The following is a 22,698-nucleotide window of genomic DNA, read 5'->3' on the forward strand; positions in this document are numbered from 1 at the left end:
GGCTCCAGTTTCATTAACCTCATTAGAACTGATTCAAATATATTCTTTTTAATGGCTGAATAATACTCCATTGTATATATCTACCAAAGCTTTCTTATCCATTCGTCGGCAGATGGACATCTAGGTTGCTTCCATTTCCTTGCTAATCTAAACAGTGCTGCAATGAACATTGGAGTACATGTGTCTCTTTCAATTCTGGTTTCCCCGGTGTGTATGCCCAGGAGTGCGATTGCTGGATCATATGGCAGTACTATCTCCAGTTTTTCAAGGAATCTCCACACTGTTCTCCATAGTGGCTGTACTAGTTTGCATTCCCACCAACAGTGTAAGAGGGTTCCCTTTCCTCCACACCCTCTCCAGCATTTATTGCGTGTTGACTGTTGGATAGCAGCCATTCTGACTGGTGTGAAATGGTATCTCATTGTGGTTTTGGTTTGCATTTCTCTGATTATGAGGGATGTTGAGCATTTTTTCATGTGTTTGTTAGCCATCTGTAGGTCTTCTTTGGAGAAATATCTGTTTATCTTTGGCCCATTTTTTGATTGCGTCGTTTAGTTTTGTGGAATTGAGCTGTAGGAGCTGCTTGTATATTTTGGAGTTTCTTTCTTTGTCAGTTTCTTCATTTGCTATTATTTTCTCCCATTCTGCAGGCTGTCTTTTCACCTTGCTTATAGTTTCCTTTGCTGTGCAGAAGCTTTTATTTTTAATTACGTCCCATTTTTTTTTTAATTTCTGCTTTTATTTCCAGTATAATGCGAGGTGGGTCATGGAGGATCCTGATGTGATTTATGTCAGAGAGTGTTGTGCCTATGTTCTCCTGTAGGAGTTTTATAGTTTCTGGTCTTCCATTTAGCTCTCTAATCCATTTTGAGTTTATTTTTGTGTATGGTGTTAGGAAGTGATCTATTTTCATTCTTTTACAAGTGACTGACCAGTTTTCCCAGCACCACTTTTTAAAGAGACTGTCTTTTCTCCATTTTATATTTTTGCCTCCTTTGTCGAAGATAAGGTGTCCATAGGTGCGTGGATTTATCTCTGGGCTTTCTATTTTGTTCCATTGATCTATATTTCTGTCTTTATGCCAGTACCATACCGTCTTGATGACTGTGGCTTTGTAGTAGAGCCTGACGTCTGAAGGGTTGATTCCCCCAGTTCCATTCTTCTTCCTCAAGATTGCTTTGGCTATTCGAGGTTTTTTGTATTTCCATACAAATTGTGAGATTATTTGTTCTAGCTCTGTGAAAATGCCATTGGTAGCTTGATAGGGATTGCATTCAATGTATAAATTACTTTGGGTAGTATACTCATTTTCACAATATTTATCCTTCCAATCCACGAACATGGTATATTTCTCCATCTATCAGTGTCCTCTTTGACTACTTTCAGCAGTGTTTTATAGTTTTCTATGTACAGGTCTTTTGTTTCCTTAGGTAGATATATTCCTAAGTATTTAATTCTTTTCATTGCAACAGTGAATGGTATCATTTCCTTAATTTCTCTATTTTCTCATTATTAGTGTGTAGGAATGCAAGGGATTTCTGTGTGTTGATTTTATATCCTGCTACTTTACTCTGTTCATTGATTAGCTCTAGTAGTTTTCTGGTATAGTCTTTAGGGTTTTCTGTGTATAGGATCATGTCATCAGTGAACAGTGAAAGTTGTACTTCTTCTTCTCCAATATGGATTCTTTTATGTCTTTTTCTGCTCTGATTGCTGTGGCCAAAACTTCCAGAACTATGTTGAACAGTGGTGGTGAGAGTGGGCACCCTTGTCTTGTTCCTGACTTTAGGGGAAATGCTTTCAGTTTTTCACCATTGACGATAATGTTTGCTGTGGATTTGTCATATATAGCTTTTATTATGTTGAGGTTTGTCCCTTCTATTCCCATCTTCTGGAGGGTTTTATAATAAATGGATGTTGGATTTTGTTGAAGGCTTTCTCTTCATCTATTGAGATAATCATATAATTTTTATTTATCAGTTTGTTAATATGGTGTATTACATTGATTGATTTGCAGATATTGAAGAATCCTTGCATTCCTGGGCTAAAGCCCACTTGGTCATGATGTGTGATCTTCTTAATGTGTTGTTGGATTGTGATTGCTAGAGTTTTGTTAAGGATTTTTGTATCTATGTTCATCATTGATACTGGCCTGTAGTTTTCTTTTTTTGTGGTATCTTCACCAGGTTTTGGGATTAGGGTGATGGTGGCCTCATAGAATGAGTTTGGAAGTTTCCCTTCCTCAGAAATTTTCTGGAAGAGTTTGAGTAGAATAGGTGTTAGTTCTTCTCTAAATTTTTGGAAGAATTCAGCTGTGATGCCGTCTGGTCCTGGGCTTTTGTTTGCTGGAAGACTTCTGATTACAGTTTCAATTTCCATGCTTGTGATGGGTCTGTTAAAATTTTCTATTCTTCCAAGTTATCCATTTTATTGCCATATAATTGCTGATAGTATTCTCTAATAATCCTTTGTATTTCTGTGTTGTCGGTTGTGATCTCTCTATTATCATTTCTAATTTTATTGATTTGTTTTTCTCCCTTTGTTTCTTGAAGAGTCTGACTAGTGTTTTGTCAGTTTTATTTACCTCCTCAAAGAACCAGCTTTTGGCTTTGTTGATTTTTGCTCTGGTCTCTTTTGTTTCTTTTGCATTTATTTCTGCCCTAATTTTTAAGATTTCTTTCCTTCTACTTACCGTGGGGTTCTTCATTTCTTCCTTTTCTATTTTTTTTTAGATGTAGAGTTAGGTTAATTAATTGACTTTTTTCTTGTTTGTTGAGGTGTGCCTGTATTGCCATGAACCTTCCCCTTAGCACTGCTTTTACAGTGTCCCAGAGGTTTTGGGTTGTTGTGTTTTCATTTTCATTCATTTCTATGCCTATTTTTATTTCTCTTTTGATTTCTTCTATGATTTGTTGGTTATTCAGCAGTGTGTTGTTCAGCCTCCATATGTTGGCATTTTTAATAGTTTTTCTCCTGTAATTGAGATCTAATCTTACTGCATTGTGGTCAGAAACGATGCTTGGAATGATTTCAATTTTTTTTTGAATTTACCAAGGCTAGATTTATGGCCCAGGATGTGATCTATCCTGGAAAATGTTCTGCGTGCGCTTGAGAAAACAATGAAATTCATTGTTTTTGGCTGAAATGTCCTATAGAGATCTATTAGGTCTAGCTGGTCTATTGTATCTATTAAAGTTTGTGTTTCCTTGTTAATTTTCTGTTTAGTTGATCTATTCATAGGTGTGAGTGGGGTATTGAAGTCTCCCACTAGTATTGTGTTGTTGTTAATTTCCCCTTTCATACTTGTTAGTAATTGTCTTACATATTGCGGTGCTCCTATGTTGGGTGCATGAATATTTAGAATTGTTATATCTTCTTCCTGCATTGAGCCTTTGATCATTGTGTAGTTTCCATCTTTGCCTCTTTCCACAGCCTTTGTTTTAAAATCTATTTTATCTGATATGAGTATTGCTACTCCTGCTTTCTTTTGGTCTCTATTTGCGTGGAATACCTTTTTCCAGTCCTTCACTTTCAGCCTGTATGTGTCCCTCGTTTTGAGGTGGGTCTCCTGTAGACAACATATTTGGGGGTCTTGTTTTTGTATCCATTCAGCCAGCCTTTGTCTTTTGGTTGGGGCATTCAACACATTTACATTTAAGGTGATTATTGATAAGTATGATCCTGTAGCCATTTTCTTTATTGCTGTGTGTTCGAGCTTATACACCCTTTCTGTGTTTCCTGTCTAGAGACGATCCTTTAGTATTTGTTGGAGAACTGGTTTGTTGATGCTGAATTCTCTCAGCTTTTGCTTGGCTGTAAAGCTTTTGACTTCTCCTTCATATTTGAACGAGATCTTTGCTGGGTATAATAATCTGGGCTGTAGGTTACTTTCTCTCATCACTTTAAGTATGTCCTGCCATTCCCTCCTGGCCTGAAGGGTTTCTGTTGAAAGATCAGCTGTTATCCTTATGGGAATCCCCTTGTGTGTTATTTGTTGCTTTTCCCTTGCTGCTTTTAATATTTGTTGTTTGTGTTTGATCTTTGTTAATTTGATTACTATGTGCCTTGGAGTATTTCGCCTTGGGTTTATCCTGTTAGGGGCTCTCTGTGTTTCTTGGACTTGGGTGAATATTTCCTTCCCCATTTTAGGGAAGTTTTCAACTATTATCTCCTCAAGTATTCTCTCATGGACCTTCTTTTTGTTTTCTTCTTCTGGGACTCCTATGATTCGAATGTTGGGGCGTTTAACATTGTCCCAGAGGTCTCTAATATTGTCCTCATGTCTTTTAATTCGTTTTTCTTTTTCCCCTCTCTGTTTTATTAATTTCTACAATTCTGTCTTCTAGCTCACTTATCGTGTCTTCTGCCTCCATTTTTCTACTGTTTGTTCCCTCCAGAGTGTTTCTGATCTCATCTATTGCATTATTCATTGTATACTGACTCTTTTTTATTTCCTCTAAGTCCTTATTAAAACTTTCTCGCATCTTCTCAATCCTTTTCTCCAAGTTATTAATCTGTATCTCCGTTTTGCTTTCCAGATTTTGAATCATTTTCACTTTTAAAATTCGAAATTCTTTATCAGGTAGGTTCCCTATATCTTCCTCTTTTGTTTGTGTTGGTGGGCATTTATCCTGTTCCTTTACTTGCTGGGTATTATTCTGCCACTTCATCTTACTTATCCTGCTGTGCTTGGGGTGGCCTTTCCGTCTTCTGACAGTTTGTGGAGTTTTCTTAATTATGTAGTCTCCTCTCTGTGTGTGGGGTTGGATTTCTTCTCTCTGTTCAGTCGTGCTGTGGGGAGTGAGGGACGCTGCTAGCAAATATCCCTGACGTCTGTGGGGAGTTCGTGCAGTGTCTCGGCTACACTGGGATTGCCCCCGCTGGTGACATGTGTGCTTTCCCTGTTTATGCTGCTCAGGCTCTAGGTTGCTCTGTCGGGCACTGTCTGTGGCTGGCGCTGGTGTATGCACCTCCCAGGTTTGAGCGGCTCAGGTTCAGGTCCTCAGGAACTCCACAAAGGCGCGACTTGGCTGGGCTTGCATTTCGTACCTTCCCCGGTCCGAGCAGCTCAGGTGACCAGGCATTTGCCAAGCGCAGTCACTGCGACTTATTGCCTCCCTGCTCCCTGCCACTCGGTTTTCTGGGTGTACAACGGGTGCACCTTCTCAGTCGGATATCGACCAGCCCGAAACCAAGAAGTCTCGGTCAGCGACGAAGCCTGCCTGCCACTTGGTATTGGAGGCCTCACTGGGGCCGCATTTGCCCCTTCTGGCGCTGGCTGCATTCCCTGCCTGTGTCGGCGGGGGATGGGGGATGGGTCAGCCGCAGCTGGCTCACTCTGCTCAGTCCTTTGTTCTGTGAGCGGGGCTGGCAGAGTCTTAGGTTGGGACTTTTCGCCTTTTCACAGGCTTTTCACCTTTTCACAGGCTTTTCGCCTTTCCGCAGGGTCACTATCCCTCAGTCTGCTTAGCTATCTCCCCATTAATGCCCTCAGATTGCCCTCGGGGCATTTAGGTTCGGTCCTCTCTCTAAGCGCTGCCTTCTGCCCAGCCCCCGCTTGCTAGTGGGAGTTGCGGGGCAGGTGCGCCGCTTCTCCGCTGAGAGTTTCCTCTGGGCATTTAGTCTGTGGGTTTTAATTTTTTATTTTTTTTTTCTCCTGGTTATGTGGCCCTCTGAGGTTCCAAGGCTCGCCACAGACTCGCCCATGAGTGTTTCCAGGTGTTTGGAAACTTCTCTGTCTCTCTCTCTCTCTTTTTTTTTTTTTAGCCTCCCTTCCTGGAATGGAGTTCCATCCCTCCCTCTTTTGACTCTCTTTATTTCTTTTATACTCTTTCCTACCTCCTTTAGAAGACAATGGGCTGCTTTTCTGGGTGCCTGATGTCTTCTGCGGACATTCAGAAGTTGTTTTGTGGGATTTACTCAGCGTTCGAATGTTCTTTCGCTGAATTTGTGGGGGAGAAAGTGGTCGCCCCATCCTATTCCTCCGCCATCTTCTATCCTCCCAAAGGTGTTGGTTTTAACTTGTAAACAATATACTTCTTTTTTGGAGGGATAGGATCTCAATAATCTGTCTTTGAGTCCAGAGTTTATTAAGTTTATTAAGATTAGTAAGTTTAAAAAAACCATGTTTCTTATCGATTCCATTATTTAGGTTATATGTTTCAAAAACAGGCCTCTACTCCAGAAGAGAATCGAATAAAATCCCAAGCGAAATAGACTTGGGAGATGACCGTCTGTTCCAGTCAGCGAAGACTATCAAAGCACATCGAACAGGTCAATCTGAAGTAGTGATCTATTTAACAATCTGTAAAGTCAGAAACAGCTGCATGAGGAAGTTAAAATAAGGTCTCATAGGCATTAACAAAAAGGAAAAAGCAATGGATGCAGAAGGAATGGCATAGGCACAGACGGTGAGACCGAGGAGAACCGAGCACAGACTGAAAGTTCAGTGTGATTGAGGAATAGAGTTAAAGGAACAACGTGAAGATCGAGAATAAGTTAGAATCCAGAGTCCTCGTAGGCTCTTCTCAAGATCTTGCTTCCTGTCACATGGCTTAGCTGGTGAGTGACAATTTTCTCTGATTGTAGCAAGGTAGACAGTGTCCGATTGAAATATGTGCATGCTAGAGGATGGATAGGAGACCACTGAGTCATCTGAAGTTGAGAAATCCCACATTTGGTGCCAGGTGGGTGGCAAAAAAGACAGTGATATGTGGCTGAATCTAAAGCATGATAAGGAGTGAAATTAGCATAATTGAGATATGGATAGGGTGAAGTGCGTTAGGAAAGGAAGTAGTCAAGAGTGAATCACAGAAGGAGAGAATTTGTGTTGTTGTTCAGTCAGTAAGCCATACCCAACTCTTTGGAACCCCATGGACTCTAGCCTGCCAGACCTCCCTTCCCTGTCTCCCAGAATTTGTTCAGATTCATGTCCTTGGGTTTGGTGATGTTACTGAACCATCTCATCATCTGCTGACCACTTCTCCTTTTACCTTCAATCTTTCCCAGCATCAGGGCATTTCCTAATGAGTCAGCTCTTTGCATCAGGGGGCAAAAGGAAGAAAGAACACTGAAAGATAACTAAGTTTTCCAAGGAGAGCTCTTGAAACTATTTAGGATAAAAACGCAAACACTTTTGACAAAATCCAACACCCATTTATGATGGGTGTACGGGAAAACCTGTTCAGGCAGTGGGATCAGAGGGAATCTTCTTCATGCTAATAACGGCTACCACATATGGATAAATCCACTGCAAACATGATCCCCAATGGTAAAAGCATGTCCCCTAAGGTTTAGAATAAGACAAAGATGCCCACTCTCACCATTGTTATTCAGTATAGTCTTGGGACTCCGAGTGACAGCAATCAGAGGAAAAGAAGAAAACCATTTTCAAACAAACTGAAAAAGAGGTGAAACTGACACTGTTTGCCCATGATGTGATACCATGCCCAGAGAAACCAAAGATGCCACCAGGAAATGACTAGAACTAATTAAGGACTTTAGGGAAGTTGCTGGATACAAAATTAACACACGGAAAACTCTTGCTTTCCTATACAATAACAACAAAACATCAAAAATAGAAACTAAGGAAGCAATCCCATTCACCATGGCCACAAGAAGAGTAAAATTCCTGGGAATAAACCTGCCTAGGCTGGGAAGAGACTGGTGCACAGAAAATAATAAGGCATGGATGAAACAAAGGTGACACAAAGATATGGAGAGATATACCATTCTCGTGTACTGGAAGAATCAATATTATGAAAAGGGCTACACCGCAAAATGCAGTTTACAGATTCAGTGCCATTCCTATGAAATTACCAATGGCATTTTTCACAGATAATAGAAAAAAAATTTTTTCAAACTTGTATGGAAATAGAGAAGCCCTTAAAGAACCATGCTGTCTTGAGAGAGAAAAAGAAGAGCTGTAGGATTCAGACCCCGTGACTTCAGCCTTTACTACAAAAGGAGATCAATCCTGGGTGTTCATTGGAAGGACTGATGCTAAAGCTGAAACTGCAGTACTTTGGCCGCCTCATGTGACAGGTTGACTCACTGGAAAAGACTCAGGCTGGGAAAGGGTGGGAGCGGAAGGAAAAGCGGACGACAGAGAATGGGATAGCTGGATGGCATCACCGACTCTGTGGACGTGAGTTTGAGTGAACTCCGGGAGTTGGTGATGGACAGGGAGGCCTGGCCTGCTGTGATTCATGGAGTCGCAGAGAGTCGGACACGACTGAGCGACTGAACTGAACTGAACTGATAGTAATCAGTGCGGCATGGAACTGAGACAGAAACAGGAATATAGGCCAATGGAACACGATAGAAAACCCGGAGATAAACTCATGCCCAAATGGTCCCCTAATCTACAACAAAGGAGGCAGCAATATGCAAGGGAGAAAAGATCATTTCTTTTAAAAGTGATACTGGAAAATCTTGACAGCTAAAAGTAAAAGAATGAAATTAGGACACACCCTTGCGGTGGCTCAGTGGCCAAGATGTGTCTGACACTTTGTGAAGCTGTGGATGGCAGCACGCCAGGTCTCCCTGTCCTCCACCATCTCCCGGAGTTTGTCCAGGTTCATAAGCACTGCATCGGTGATGCCACCCAACCATCTCATCCTTGTCTCCGGCTTCACCTTCTGCCTTCAGTCTTTCCCAGCATCAGGGTCTTTTCCAGTGAGTTGGCTCTTCACATCGGGTGGCCAAAGTATTAGAGCTTCAGCTTCAGCAGCAGTCCTTCCGATGAGTATTTAGGGTTGATTTCCTTGAACATTGACTGGCTTGGTCTCCTTGCTGTCCAAGGGACTGTCAGGAGTTCTCCAGGCCCACAGTTCAGAAAGCATCAGTTCTTTGGTGTTCTGCCTCCTTTTTGGTCCATCTCTGAAAACCATATGTGACTACTAGAAAGACCATAGCTTCGACTCTTTGGACCTTTGTCAGAAAAGTGATAGCTTTGCCTTTTTACACACTGTCTAGGTTTGTCATAGCTTTCCTGCCAATACGTTTTTTCTAATTTGATGGCTTCCGTCACCATCTGCAGTGATTTTAGAGCTCAAGAAGAGGAAATCTGGCACAGCTTTCCCCTTTCCCCCTTCTATTTGCCATGAAGTGATGGAATCGGATACTGTGATCTGGGTTTTTATAATGAGTTTTATGCCTGCGTTTGAACTGTCCTCCTTCACCCCCATGAAGAGGTTCTTTAGTCCCTGTTCGTTTACTGTCATTAGAGGGGTATTCATATGCATATCTTAGGTGGTTGACATTTCTCCCAGCAATCATGATTTGGGGTTGCAACTCATCCAGCCTGGCATTTCTCATGAAGTGCTATGCATGAACTTAAGTTCAATAAGCAAGATGACAATCAACAGCCTTGTCATCCTTTCTCAATCCTGAACCAAGCAATTGTTCCATACCTGGTTCTAACTGTTGCTTCCTGACCTGCCTACAGGTCTCTCAGGATCCAGGTAAAGATGGTCCTGTATTGCCACCTCTTTAAGAGTTTTCCACAATCTGTTATGATCAACACAACCAAAGACTTTATAGAGTGGTCAGTGAAAAAGAGGTAGAGGTTTCTCTGGAGTTAACTTGCTATTTCTGTGATCCAGCCAATGGTGACAACTTGAGATCTGGTTCCTCTGATGTTCCTAAGCCCACCTTGAACATCTGGAATTTCTCAGTTCATGTAATGCTGAAGCCTAGCATGAAGGATTTTGAGCATAACTTTATTAGCGTGGGAGATGAGCACAATTGTGCCGTGGTTTGAACGTTCTTTCGTCCTACCCTTCTTGGAAATTGGGAAAAGGATTGACCTTTTCCAGGCCCGTGGCTGTTATTAGGTTTTCCAGATTTGCTGACGTCTTGAGTGCAGCACCTTGATACCATTGTCTTTTAGGATTTTAAGTAGCTCTGCTGGAATTCCATCATCTTACTTGATTTCACACTCCTGAATGTCTGGCTCTGGGAAGGTGAAGGGTGCTTATCTGGGTCGTTTAGGCCTTTTTTTTCTACACCTCTATATATTCTTTCCATCGCATCTTGATCTCTTCTGCTTCTTTTCGGCCTTTACGGTTTCTGTCCTTTTTTGTGCCTATCTTTGGATGAAATGTTCTTTGGATATTTCCAGTTTTCTTGAAGAGAGCTCCAGTCTTTCCCCTTCTGTTGTTTTCTTCTATTCCTTTGCATTGTTTATTGAAGAAGCCCTGCTTGTCTCTCCTTGCTATTCTCTGGAACTCTGCACTTAGTTGGGGTACCTTTGCGTTTTCGTCAAGCTTTTTGCTTCTCTCCTTTCCACAGCTATGTGTAAACCCTCCTCAGACAATCACTTTGCCTTCGTGCTTTTATTTTTCTTTGGGATGGGTTTGTTCGCTGTACAATATTTTGGATCTCCTTCCACAGTACTTGAGGCACTCTTTTTACTAGATCTAAACCCTTGAAACGATTTGTCACCTCCACCGCATATTCAGAGGGGATTTGATTCAAGTTGTACCTGGCTGGCCTAGAGTTTCTGCCCTCTACCCACACCCCACTCTGCCCCGTTTAGTTTAAGCCTGAATTTTTTCCATGAGAAGCTGATGATCTGATGATGATCCACAGTCAACTCCGGGTCTTGTTTTTGCAGATCGTATACAGCTTCTCCCCCTTGATTGCTCCCAAGAATATTATCAATCTGACATCAGCATAGACCATTTTCAGAGGGAGGAACTGAGAACTGGAGAGGGGGCCCCAGGGATGGGATTGTAGAGACAGAGGTGGTGGAGTTGGAGTGAGTCTCAGTCCCCACTGAGGCTGAGGCCTTGTTTATCACAGTCACCTGGTCTTGCAACCCAGAAGTGATGGGACAGTGGCTTGAGGGGCTCCAGCTCAGGTTGGCTGGTGGGAGCTCCTTATTTGAACAGGCAAGGACCAGTCTGGGCCCCTCAGGTTCACTCCTAGTTCTCAGCAGTGTGGTTTGCTTTCTCACACTCTCCTCCCGCCTCCACACCCTCAAAAAGAAAGCTGTACAGAAGCATTCTCACGGTCACCCTTCCTCTTTGCCAGTCATGTGTGGCAGTTCTGCATTCTATTTGTTTTGTCCTGGTGTTTACTTGCATCTGCACAGGTGTTAAGATTCCTGGATTCTCCAAAAAGTGAACTTTACTCTCTGTATGGGAAAACTATTAAAAAAATATATACAGTAACCTTCAAGGTAAGGTAATAGCCCCATTGCACAGAGAAATAAAGTTACCTACCCAGGATCACACATGGCTTGTGGTTGAGTTTTGCCTTTAGATTTGGGTCTGTCTGCCATGTAGCTTTTTAACCAAGACAAATGATCTGCAATGCTGCAGGACAGGGCATCTTTTCACTTTCACGAGCTCTCACCACTTGCTGCTGTAGGGTTCGTTGGCCCAGCTGTAGGAATCAAGGGTCAGATAAGGATTTGGATGGCAATGGAATGAAGAACAAAGTACTTTTTTTTTTCAAGGGGGCAGCTCCCACCCATTGAATTTGTGCTGTCCAACCCTGAATTTTCAAGAAAAACAGAAATCCTCAGACCTGAAAACTTTCTTCTTGTTTATTCTTCCACTGTCAATGTCACCAGCCTCCTTGCTTTTCTCTGCAGAAAGCAAGACTTTGGAAGCCAGGCATTCTTTGAGGTCTTGGATGCAGGTCTGGGTACCCCAGTTTTCCAGTTGTTGTCTTGATTTTTCTTTTTTTTTCTTAGAGTGAATGAGGTGAGAAAGATATCTGCTTTACTGACTGACAAGAGCATCTTCCAGGGTGTCTTGTTTAAAGATATTATTCGTTTGAAGGAGCCAGTAACTTGTGCCTCCTGCAAGACCATTCTTTATAGTCTGCCTGTGTCTTTTGAATAAAGGAGTTTTTTTTTTCTTTTAACTTATAAAGGAGTGTTTATATTTTTGTTTTAAAACTTTTTGGAGGTGGGATGTGACTCATGGCATCTTAGCTCCCTGACCAGAGATGGAACCCGTGCCCCCTGTAGTGAAAGCGTGGTCTTAATCAATGACCACATAGGAAGTGCCCTTAAAACATTTTGCTTTGATGGCTGTTTCTTTTATGGCTGGAGCCTTAGGTAGTGGGATTTTAGTCCATCATACATCAAAGCTGGCTTGGCTGTTCGTTAGTGTGTTCTGATTTTTGAGGATTCACACAATTGAAGAAAAAAATGTTTTTCTATGTAATGAATGCACAGGGAACAAGAAGTCAAGGTAGGATCCCATGGTCTGTAGCCTGCCAGGCTCTTCTGTCCAGGGAATTCTTAAGAGAAGAATACTGGCATAGATTGCCATCCCCTTCTCCAAGTCAAAGTACCGAAAGATGATTAATGAAAAGCCAGTCTATACCTGTAACCTCTGATCACCTGTTCCTCTTTATCACTCCCCACCTGTGAAAATAATAGTGTGACCAGTGTTGGCGCCTTTTATTTTTTTGGTCCATCCTCTTTCCTTGTTGGCTCTATTTAGTCTCCTTGGAAAGCTCTTTTCGACCTCAGTCTGGGTGATCTGGGCCCCACTTAACAATGTCTAGATTATGACCAACCTTGATAGTATATTAAAAAACAGAGACATTACTTTGCCAAACAAGGTCCGTCTAGTCAAGGCAATGGTTTTTCCCGTGGTCATGTATGGAGGTGAGAGTTGGACTGTGAAGAAGTCTGATCGCCGAAGGATCGATGCTTTTGAACTGTGGTGTTGGAGAAGACTCTTGAGAGTTCCTTATACTGCAAGGAGATCCAACCAGTCCATTCTAAGGGAGATCAATCCTGGATGTTCATTGGAGGGACTGATGCTAAAGCTGAAACTGCAATACTTTGGCCACCTCATGCAACGACTTGACTCACTGGAGAAGACTCTGATGCTGGGAAAGGTTTGGGGCGGGAGGAGAAGGGGACGACCGAGAATGAGATGGCTGGATGGCATCACTGACTCTGTGGACATGGGTTTGAGTGTACTCCGGGAGTTGGTGATGGACAGGGAGGCCTGGCGTGCTGTGATTCATGGGGTCGCGGAGAGTCGGACACGACTGAGCGACTGAACTGAACTGAGACAGTTTTAACTCTGTGCGACCCCATCAGATGGCGGCCCACCAGGATCCCCCATCCCTGGGATTCTCCAGACACTTTTGAACAGGGAGTCCAGGGGAGGGCTGCACCGTGTGTCTCATGTGGGATCTTAATTCCCAGGGATCAAACCTGTGCTTCCTCAGTTGGAAGATGGAGTCTTAACCACAGAACCACCAGGGAATCCCCTGGACCCTTTATTGTCCCAGGGATGTGAGTGCTACTGCCATCTAGTGGGTGGAGGTCATGATTGCTGTCAAACATTTTGCAGTGCCAGAACTGCTCCTGGCCATTTACTCCCACCTGCAAGGCACTAATGTCCACACTGAGAAGCCCAAGAACACATATATTAGTATCTGCATTTCCTTTCCTCATTTTCTCCCCTACACCAGCGCTAATGTCCTTTACTATTTTCCTTTTCATTAAACAGATGGGCTTTCCATTTCACTGCACACAGAGCTATCACGCTGTTATTTTAGTGGCTGTATTTTCTTCCCTTTAAAGGTGAATGGTAACTTATTCATCCAGGCACTTTACGTATTGAGTAGTTCTCTATTTTTGCTGTTGGAAACAGCTGCGATGAAGACCCTTCTGCCCAGGTGGGAGTGAATCCACAGGATATGGTCCTAGAAGTGGAGCCGTGGGCCACAGGCTCTGTGCTGCTGATATTTGGAGAGATATTGCCAGATTGCCCTCTGAAGGGTGGTTCTGATTTATGTTCCCATCGGCAAGGTAAGGTTGGTGCCTCATTTCTCCAAAGTGGGTGTGTTTCTTTCTTTCCTTCTTTCTTTTAGTCCCTGGTTTGCATTTATAGCCTAAGCTGTCTTCCTATCATCTGAGAAGTTTAAATGTTGACAGCCAGGTTGGATTCTGCAGATATTCCCGATATAGAAGGGCAGAAGGAGTCCTGATAATCTCAGTTCAGTTCAGTTCAGTCGCTCAGTCGTGTCTGACTCTTTGCGACCCCATGAATCACAGCACGCCAGGCTTCCCTGTCCAGCACCAACTCCCGGAGTTCACGCAAACTCATGTCCATAGAGTCGGTGATGCCATGCAGCCATCTCATTCTCTGTCATCCCTTTCTCCTCCCGCTCCCAATCCTTCCCACCATCAGAGTCTTTTCCAGTGAGTCAACTCGTCGCATGAGGTGGCCAAAGTATTGCTGTTTCAGCTTTAGCATCAGTCCCTCCAATGAACACCCAGGATTGATCTCCTCTAGAATGGACTGATTGGATCTCTTACAGTCCAAGGGACTCTCAAGAGTCTTCTCCAGCACCACAGTTTAAAAGCATCAATTCTTCGGCGATCAGCCTTCTTCATAGTCCAACTCTCACGTCCATACATGGCCACGGGAAAAACCATAGCCTTGACCAGACGGACCTTTGTTGGCAAAGTAATGTCTCTGCTTTTTAATATACTATCTAGGTTGGTCATGACTTTCCTTCCAAGGAGTAAGCGTCTTTTAATTTCATGGCTGCAATCAGCATCTGCAGTGATTTTGGAGCCCCCAAAAAATAAAGTCTGACACTGTCTGCACAAGCTGCTAGGAGCCAAATGAGAAAGAGAAGCTCATCTTTTTCTCTCTGGGGAGGACAGTTGAGTCCATACACTGTTGAAAGTTTGTGACACTCAACTCCTAAAGGTCCATTCCCAGGGACCCTAGAGCAATCCCCTCCCTGACTTTTGGTGGTTTCTCATTAGAATAAACATTACAATAGCACGTTGACCCCATATTTTGTGAAAAGAAGTGCTTTATTTTTCATTCCTCTTGATTATGAATATTCAGTTTTTAGGCTAAAATTAAGACATTGCACTTACTGTAGACACACATGGGTAGGCCACATGCACTCTAGGCTTTCCAGGTGGCTTCGTGATAAAGACTCCGCCTGCCAATGCCAGAGACGTGGGTTAGATTCCTGGGTCAAGAAGATCCCCCTGGAGAAGGAAATGGCAATCCATTCCAATATTCCAGCCTGGGAGGTCTCATGGACAGAGAAGCCTGGCGGGATGCACTCCATGTGGTTGCAAAGAATCAGACATGACTGAGCACACATGCAAGAACAAAAGCAAAACCAAACAAACAAAAGATGCAGTGTAGACACACACAGGTACACACGCATGCTCATACTTGATTATTTTGGTGATGTGTAGATCTGTTTGTATGAACCCCAAGGTTTCATACAAGGTGCACAAGGGTTAAGACAAATCATGAGGCATTTTCTTTACTCACAGACAACATCTGTGTAATACAGGGCTTACAGCCTTACTGGCCAATTGGAAACACCCGAGGAACCTTTTTAAGGCCACCACTCAAGCCTTCCCTCATGCCTGTGAAGTCAGTCTCTGGAGGTGGGGCCAAGTAGTCAGGGTTATTTTTCTAAACCTCTGGACTGGACAGGGAGCGATTTCAATGTTAAGGCATGGTTAGCAGTCAGGGGCTGGCACACATTCCAACCTGTGGACCAAATCTGGCCCCCAACTTGTTTTTGTAAATAAAGTTTTATTGGAATGCAGTATTTCACGCATTATGTTATGGCACTTTTGGAGTAGAGGCTATACTCCTGCAAAGGTTCATTTACTCTGTGGCTCTTTATGGAAAAAATTGGTTGAACCCTACCTGATATGGTCAGTTGTGTTTTTCGGTAACAGAAGTGTGGAATCTGTTAACCACATAGGAATGTTGTAGAGAACAGGATGTCCTGCTGTAACACGGGCAACACCACCATCTCCTGCTACTCCACTTCATGGGAAGTATTTTTGTGTGATAACTTCTTTTCTAACTTTATGCATGAAAAGGCTGCCTGTGTTTTCCCTTTGGAATGCAGTGGTTCCTCATTTCTGAGAGCAGAAATGATGAGATGGGCCTCCTGTCTTTCTCCTTTTACTGTCATGTTCTCATTTCAGCTGCTGTTTAGTTTGATCTTCCTCTTTTCTATGTTCCTCAGTCCTCCTCCTCCTAGTTTTTTTTTTTTTTTTTTGCTCTTTGATCCCTCTTTCGTGGTGTCTGTTCACTTCGAAAAATGCCTCTCCCGTAAAATTGAATGAATATTCTTCCCCCTCTAAAGGAGTTGAGCATTCAGCCATTCTCCTTGCAAGCATCTTCATTCCTAGTCCTGAGAGGCTCTCTGAAGGGCCCCAGATCAATATGTGCACACACACCAGACAAAGACATGCGTGCACGTGTGCACACTCGGGTCAGTTTTCGTAGAGCGATTTCTTTAATGACAGGATGCTTTCCCAGTGTGCTGTGAAAACTCCCTTTTGGAATATCCCTGGTGGCCAACCCCAAGTGTGCCCTTGGGACAGAGCCATTCCTAATCTTCCCTCATTATGCTGATAAATGAAGTTTGAGCGATTTGTGGCTCCAGTCTTCTATGAGTGGGTTGGATGGGGCTTTGGGGTGACTACGTGTGGCCCCTTAAAAGAGTAAATCTCTGGTGTGTGGTATTAGGAGCAGCCCCCCTTCTTGGGTGCTGGGCGGAGTGCAATGGTCACGTTAAGTGGGAGAATGAAGGCTTTGGAGGAGCCCTGCGGTCCAGCACTCGGTCTGTATCTTGGTCTTTGTACCAGGTTGGTGGTTGGAGGTGACATTCTGGGTGGGGGTAGCAAAGAGATGGGAGAAGTCGGATAGTGAGCTGATAGCCAGTGGAACCAGCTCAGAGGAGGCTAATCTTTATTCTTGATGGATCCTTGAGGGATCCTACATCCTTTCTGACCTGCTTTCGGGGATCAGTCAGGGGAACTTGGCACCCCTTATCAGACCCCAAGCGCGTTCGGGTCTATTGGAGGTGATGTCAGGATGAAAGACCGTGCTTCCTGCCTGCAGAGTCTCTCACTGTTTTCTGGGCCTTTGCTACTTCCACCATTTTGTTCCCTTGTTATGTTCTGGGGGTCTCCATCCTGGGTGTTCATTGGAAGGACTGATGCTAAAACTGAAACTCCAATACTTTGGCCACCTCATGCGACGAGTTGACTCACTGGAAAAGAGTCTGATGCTGGGAGGGATTGGGGGCAGGAGGAGACGGGGATGACAGAGAATGAGATGGCTGGGTGGCATTGCCGACTCGATGGACATGAGTTTGAGTGAACTCTGGGAGCTGGTGCTGGACAGGGAGGCCTGGCGTGCTGTGATTCATGGGGTCGCAAAGAGTCAGACACGACTGAGCGACTGAACTGAACTGAACTGAGAGGTGGCAGCAGAGGAGGTGGGGAAGGAATTCAAGAAATGCATGCTCATAGAGCCTTGGGAATCTGGGCCAACTTGGTCAAACAAAGACCCCGCAGACATGGGGGTTGGGGTGGTGGTAGGGGCTGGCAGGACCTTCGGACCTGAGTCATTAAGCAGAGGTCTTTGCCCGCAGTTGGTGTGAGGAGGAGTTGACATCTTACCTGAGCAAGAAGACACAGGTTCCTGTCCAAGACTAATCGATCCCCATTCCTCAGATAGATACCAGGAGCCAAAGGGAGGTACAGCACACCAGCTGGAGTGTCTGCCTGTCTTGTTTTCCCTTTCTTTAAATATTTATTTGGTTAGGCGGGGTCTTATTTGTGAGACGCGCGACCTTTGACCTTCATTGGTGGCATGTGAACTATTAGCCGGGGCAAGTGGAATCTAGTTCCCTGCCTAGAAATCCAACCTGGGCCCCCTGCATTGGGAGTATGGAGTTTAACCTCTGTACCACCAGGGAAGTTCCTATTTTCCCTTTCTTTAATTTGACCTCCAGACAAGGTTGACGAAGAATGAATTCTCTAGGTAAATGAGGAGTTGGGGTCCCCATCTTTATCAGTGAGGCTTTATCTCTGCGAGGCTCAGCACCTCTCTAGGCTACAAGCCCATGCTGATCTGAGCCTGAAGTTCAAAGCAAAGTGGCCAGACTCAGTGTGTCATTTTTCTGCTATTGTTGAAGTTGAACGTAGTGTAATCTTTGGCTATGGAGGATCCACAGTGATGCTGAGCTTCATGGAAACCAACCATCTGGCTGGGGTTGTGCATTGTCCATATTGAAAGTGACCCAGGCGATAGTTCAGTAGAAACCCGCCAAATGTTCTCTCAGCCTCTTATGTCCAAGTTAGCCCAGGCTGTCGAGTAGGTAATATTGTTGGGGTAAACGATAGAGATATTTAAGGGTTTCTCCTCCTGGGCTCAAAAGGTGTTTTCTAGAAGAAGCCAAGTGATAAGCGTTATTCGCTATTTCCCTCCAGTGCCTGATCTCACGAGGGGGTGGTGGTGTCTTCAAGATTGAAGCAAGGCCGAGATGGACCTGATGGATCTGGCTGAGTCTGTCCAGCTGCAGTCTGCTCCTGTCTCTCTCCTCTCCCCCAAGGGGCAGATTCACAGCAGATTCCAGCTAAATCTTGGCAAGACGATAGAGAGTTGCAAAGCACAAAGAGGTTTGTGTCTTGGTTCGCTTATATGATTATCACCATCATTACTGTCTTTAGGGGTACCACCTGGTGGAAATGAAAGCCCAATCCCAGCTCCTTTTTTAGCAGCAGTTTTACCTTTGGCGCATTTGGTCAACCAAAAAATATTTCTCCTGGCAGAATATTTCAGACTTGCTAGTTAACTGTTCAGAGGGTATTTTGAGTTTGTCAGAGTACGATCTTTGAGAGTGGCAGCCTGCTGACTCGAGGTGCCAGTTATAAGAAAATTTGGAAGCAGAAAGAGCCTCCTGAGTTTTACAGTGTGCTTTTCTGCACACGGCAGTGTCTTCATTTCAGGGTCACATGTATCCCACAGTTGTCCAATGTGTCCAACACAAACCTTTCCCCTCCATGCTGGGCCACGCCCCTGCCCCACTCCTTCCCCTGGCAAATACATCCTGCTTCTGTATCTGTTGCCTCCTTTCCTCGCCCCCATGCTGCCTGCCGTTTTACATTGCCTACCCGAAACCTATCCTTAAGGCTGAGCTTGGGCATCACCTCCTCCAGGAAGTCTTTCTTGACTGCCCTCCCTGTCTGCCCACCTCCTGGGGGTACTTCATGGTTCCAAAACATCTGTGGTCCCTTTGTGTGTGTGGGTATCCCTCCCAATCTAGACTGGAAGCTCCATGAGGGCAGAGAGGTTTGTCTTATAAAGATCTTATAAAGACTTGCCCTCTCCGAGATACTTGGTCTTATACACTTAGTAATGCTCTAGAATGTTTGTTGACGAGGTAAATAAAGTCAGGAGGGCATTTGTAAGGAAATAGGAGCTGGCTGGGTCTCAGTAGAGAAAGCCAGTCCAAGGTGAGGTTTCTTTGTCATTGGGTGCTCTGGGAGTCACCCAGGCTGTCTAACAAAAGCATTCCTTCCTGGGTCGCCCATTTGGTTAGGACATTGAGTGACGTGGATGAAATTTTGCAGTTCGTAGTCTTCTTGGGTTCTTGCAGGCAGCTGGTCTAGGTCCTCGGTTTGTTATTGTTAATAAGGATTTACGGAGGACTTCGTATGCCCCTTGCACTGTGCGTAGATGGTCCTGGAAGGTTGATACTGTTATCGAACCCATTGTCCAGGGGAAGAAACGGAGGCTCAGAGAGGTAGCTCCCTCGTAGTGGGTCACACAACTAATAGAAGCAGAGGAGCAGGATCCGAATTCACCTCCTTTGGGCTCCAGTATCCACGCGTGTGTGGCCATGCTTGTCATTCTGTTGTCCAACCTTTAATTACCAACTGCACAAGCCCTGACATCCAGAAATTAAACCAGATTTGGTTTTTAGATTCTTCCAATTTGAGCCCTGGAGGAGGTGGATGTAGTTCACTCCTGATCCTGCTGGGCTGTTTGTGGGTAACCTTTTACGATTTTCTCTTCCATGATCCCGTCATGGCAACCATTGCTCTAGAAGGAAGATGATACAGAGTTGATGGGGATTTCCTCTTTTCGAAAGTGTAGGGTATCGGATTATTGACCAGCAGATGGATGACACTCACTACAGGGAGCAGAAAACATAAATGGTTAAATGAAATTATTGTTAGAAATAGACTTTTGCCCATTTTTGCTTGTATATGGAGGACACTCCTGGTGTTTTACCATTTTTCCTTTTGCTTGAGACATGGAAATGGGTGACTTTCCTCTGGACTCAAATACAAGTAGAAAAACAGTAGAAGCACAGTAGCGGTTGACTCTGCTTCAGGGCAGGGAGCCAGATGGGGGCTGGGCAGCTGGGCCACCTGGAGACAGTGCTCCCCCAACTGAAAGGGGCCAGTATTTCTCAGCCCAAGCCAGTCTTGCAGGCAAGTGACCCAGAATGGCCAGGTCTTCTTCCCTTTCAGACAAGCCTAACATCTTATTTTCTGTGTGAAACTTCCCGATTTGTGAATTGGCCAGCACATGCTAAGTTTAAAACAACAAATTACAAAATACTGGAGCACATTGGGTCAAAACATTGCTTCCTAAATAACACGCCTGCTTGCCCCATGTGGCTCATGTGCTGTGAGTTTGCATCACCTGCTTTAAAGCTTGGCTTGTTTCTTTGATAAAAAAAAACTTAATGCTTTGGGAATTTGTGGGAAGAGCCCGTGTCTCTGGCCTTGTCTCTCTGTCTCGGTTTTCTTTGTGTCCCAGGACAAGTGATTTCTCAGGGCCTCTTTCCCCCTCCCCCAATCTGTAAAATAGAAGCACAAGCTGGAATCAAGATTGCTGGGAGAAATATCAATAACCTCATATATGCAGATGACACTACTCTTATGGCAGAAAGTGAAGAGGATCTAAAGAGCCTCTTGATGAAAGTGAAAGAGGAGAGTGAAAAAGTTGCTCAACATTTGGAAAACTAAGATCATGGCATCCGGTCCCATTACTTCATGTCAAATAGATGGGGAAACAGTGGAAACAGTGGCTGACTTTATTTTGGGGGGCTCCAAAATCACTGCAGATGGTGACTGCAGCCATGAAATTCAAAGACACTTACTCCTTGGAAGGGAAGTTATGACCAACCTAGACAGCATATTAAAAAGCAGAGACATTACTTTGACCACAAAGGTCCAACTAGTCAAGGCTATGGTTTTTCCCAGTGATCATGTATGCACGTGAGAGTTGGACTATAAAGAAAGCTGAGCACCAAAGAATTGATGCTTTTGAACTGTGGTGTTGGAGAAGACTCTTGAGAGTCCCTTGGACTGCAGGGAGATCCAACCAGTCCATCCTCAAGGAGATCAGTCCTGGGTGTTCATTGGAAGGACTGATGTTGAAGCTGAAACTCCAGTTCTTTGGCCACCTGATGCGAAGAGCTGACTCATTTGAAAAGACCCTGATGCTGGGAAAGATTGACGGCAGGAGGAGAAAGGGACAACAGAGGATGAAATGGTTGGATGGCACCACCCAACTCAATGGACATGTGTTGGGGTGAACTCTGGGGGTGGTGATAGACAGGGAGGCTGGGCATGCTGCGGTTCATGGGGTCACAAAGAGTCGGACATGACTGAGCGACTGAAGTGAAGTGAACTGAACTGAACTGAAAATGGATCAGTTTTACCAACTCCTGTGTAGCATTCACTTCCATTCCTCCCATTCTCTGTGTCCCAGTGTGCTATGTGTGCGGCCAAGATTTAGCTCTGGATAAATTAGGAATTCATGTGGTTTGGCCCCATGTCATCTTTGAATGTCAGTAACTGAAACCCTCTCCAGGAAAGTTCCATTTGTCACGTGTAGTCAGATGCAACTTAAGTCTACTGCTAACCCCACCAGGCCACTGTGATGTGATGTGTGGTTTGTTTGTTTGTTTGTTTTTTAATTCTAGCAGTGAGCATGGAAAATATTTGTGGGTTTTTGGTCCTGCTCTTTATTCTGTGACTACGCCACATGCTGGGTTTTTTTTTTTTTTTTTTGGTTGGTTGGTTTAATTTGGGCATGCTTGAATTCTCAGAATATGTTTATATGGCTGTCAAGCACAGTGATTCAGGGGAGTATGAGAAGTCAGATAGTAGCAGAAGTGACTCTATCAGTGATGAGAAGCAGAGGTCCGAGAATGAGCCAGAAGGTGCTGAAGACAAAGAGGGGGCTCAGATGGGCAAAAAGCCATCTGCTGTCAATAGAAAAGCCCAAACTGCTGAAGCCAGTGGAGATGGAAGAGGAGCTGAAAGCATGTCACCAGCCAGTGAGAAAGTGGACCCAAGATCAGTCTAGGAGAAGACGAGCCCCCAGCTTGAGAAGGACTTTTCAGACAATGCAAAACCCTTGCCTCATCCCACAAAGGATAAGCTGAAGGGAAAGAATTGACGGAATCCTCAACAGTACATTTGGACCTGGACTCCAACACAAAGAGCGGACTTGACATAAATTTAGGAAAAGACCATTCTGCATAGGAGGGTCAAAAACCTAGGAAGGAAGCCAAAGAACTGTCTCCCAAGCAGGAGGATGAGTGGCTGTACCAGTTTCTAGTTTCTTGATTTGGTTTTAGAATGTCATCTTGCCATTTGTAGTATCACGTGTCATGTCACTTTCTGACATCATGAAGTGTGGCACAACAAAGCTTGGATTAGCTCCTGGTCACCTAGCTAGTTACTGAGCAGGAGAAGGAATTAAGCTGTGCCTGCCCACCTTTTACCTTGTTGATACCCAAAGTGATTGATTTTGAGCACAGGGAAAGAAGTCTCTTAGAAAGTAATAGTTGCTTCTAGCAGTCAAGTCATTTTGAACCTAAGCAGTTTCTTTTCCAATATGC

At 44.2% G+C, this 22,698-nt stretch overlaps 1 pseudogene; it reads left to right on the forward strand.

Moving 5' to 3' along the window:
* The first annotated feature begins 18,309 nt into the window (after positions 1 to 18,309).
* The window catches only part of LOC129557910 (MYND-type zinc finger-containing chromatin reader ZMYND8-like), a 33,328-nt pseudogene continuing 28,939 nt past the window's right edge, over positions 18,310 to 22,698 (forward strand).

This window comes from Moschus berezovskii, chromosome Y (assembly GCF_049115385.1).
Source record: "Moschus berezovskii isolate FMDL1 chromosome Y, NW_MosBer_1.0, whole genome shotgun sequence".
In the NCBI taxonomy this organism is placed as follows: Eukaryota; Metazoa; Chordata; class Mammalia; order Artiodactyla; family Moschidae; genus Moschus; species Moschus berezovskii.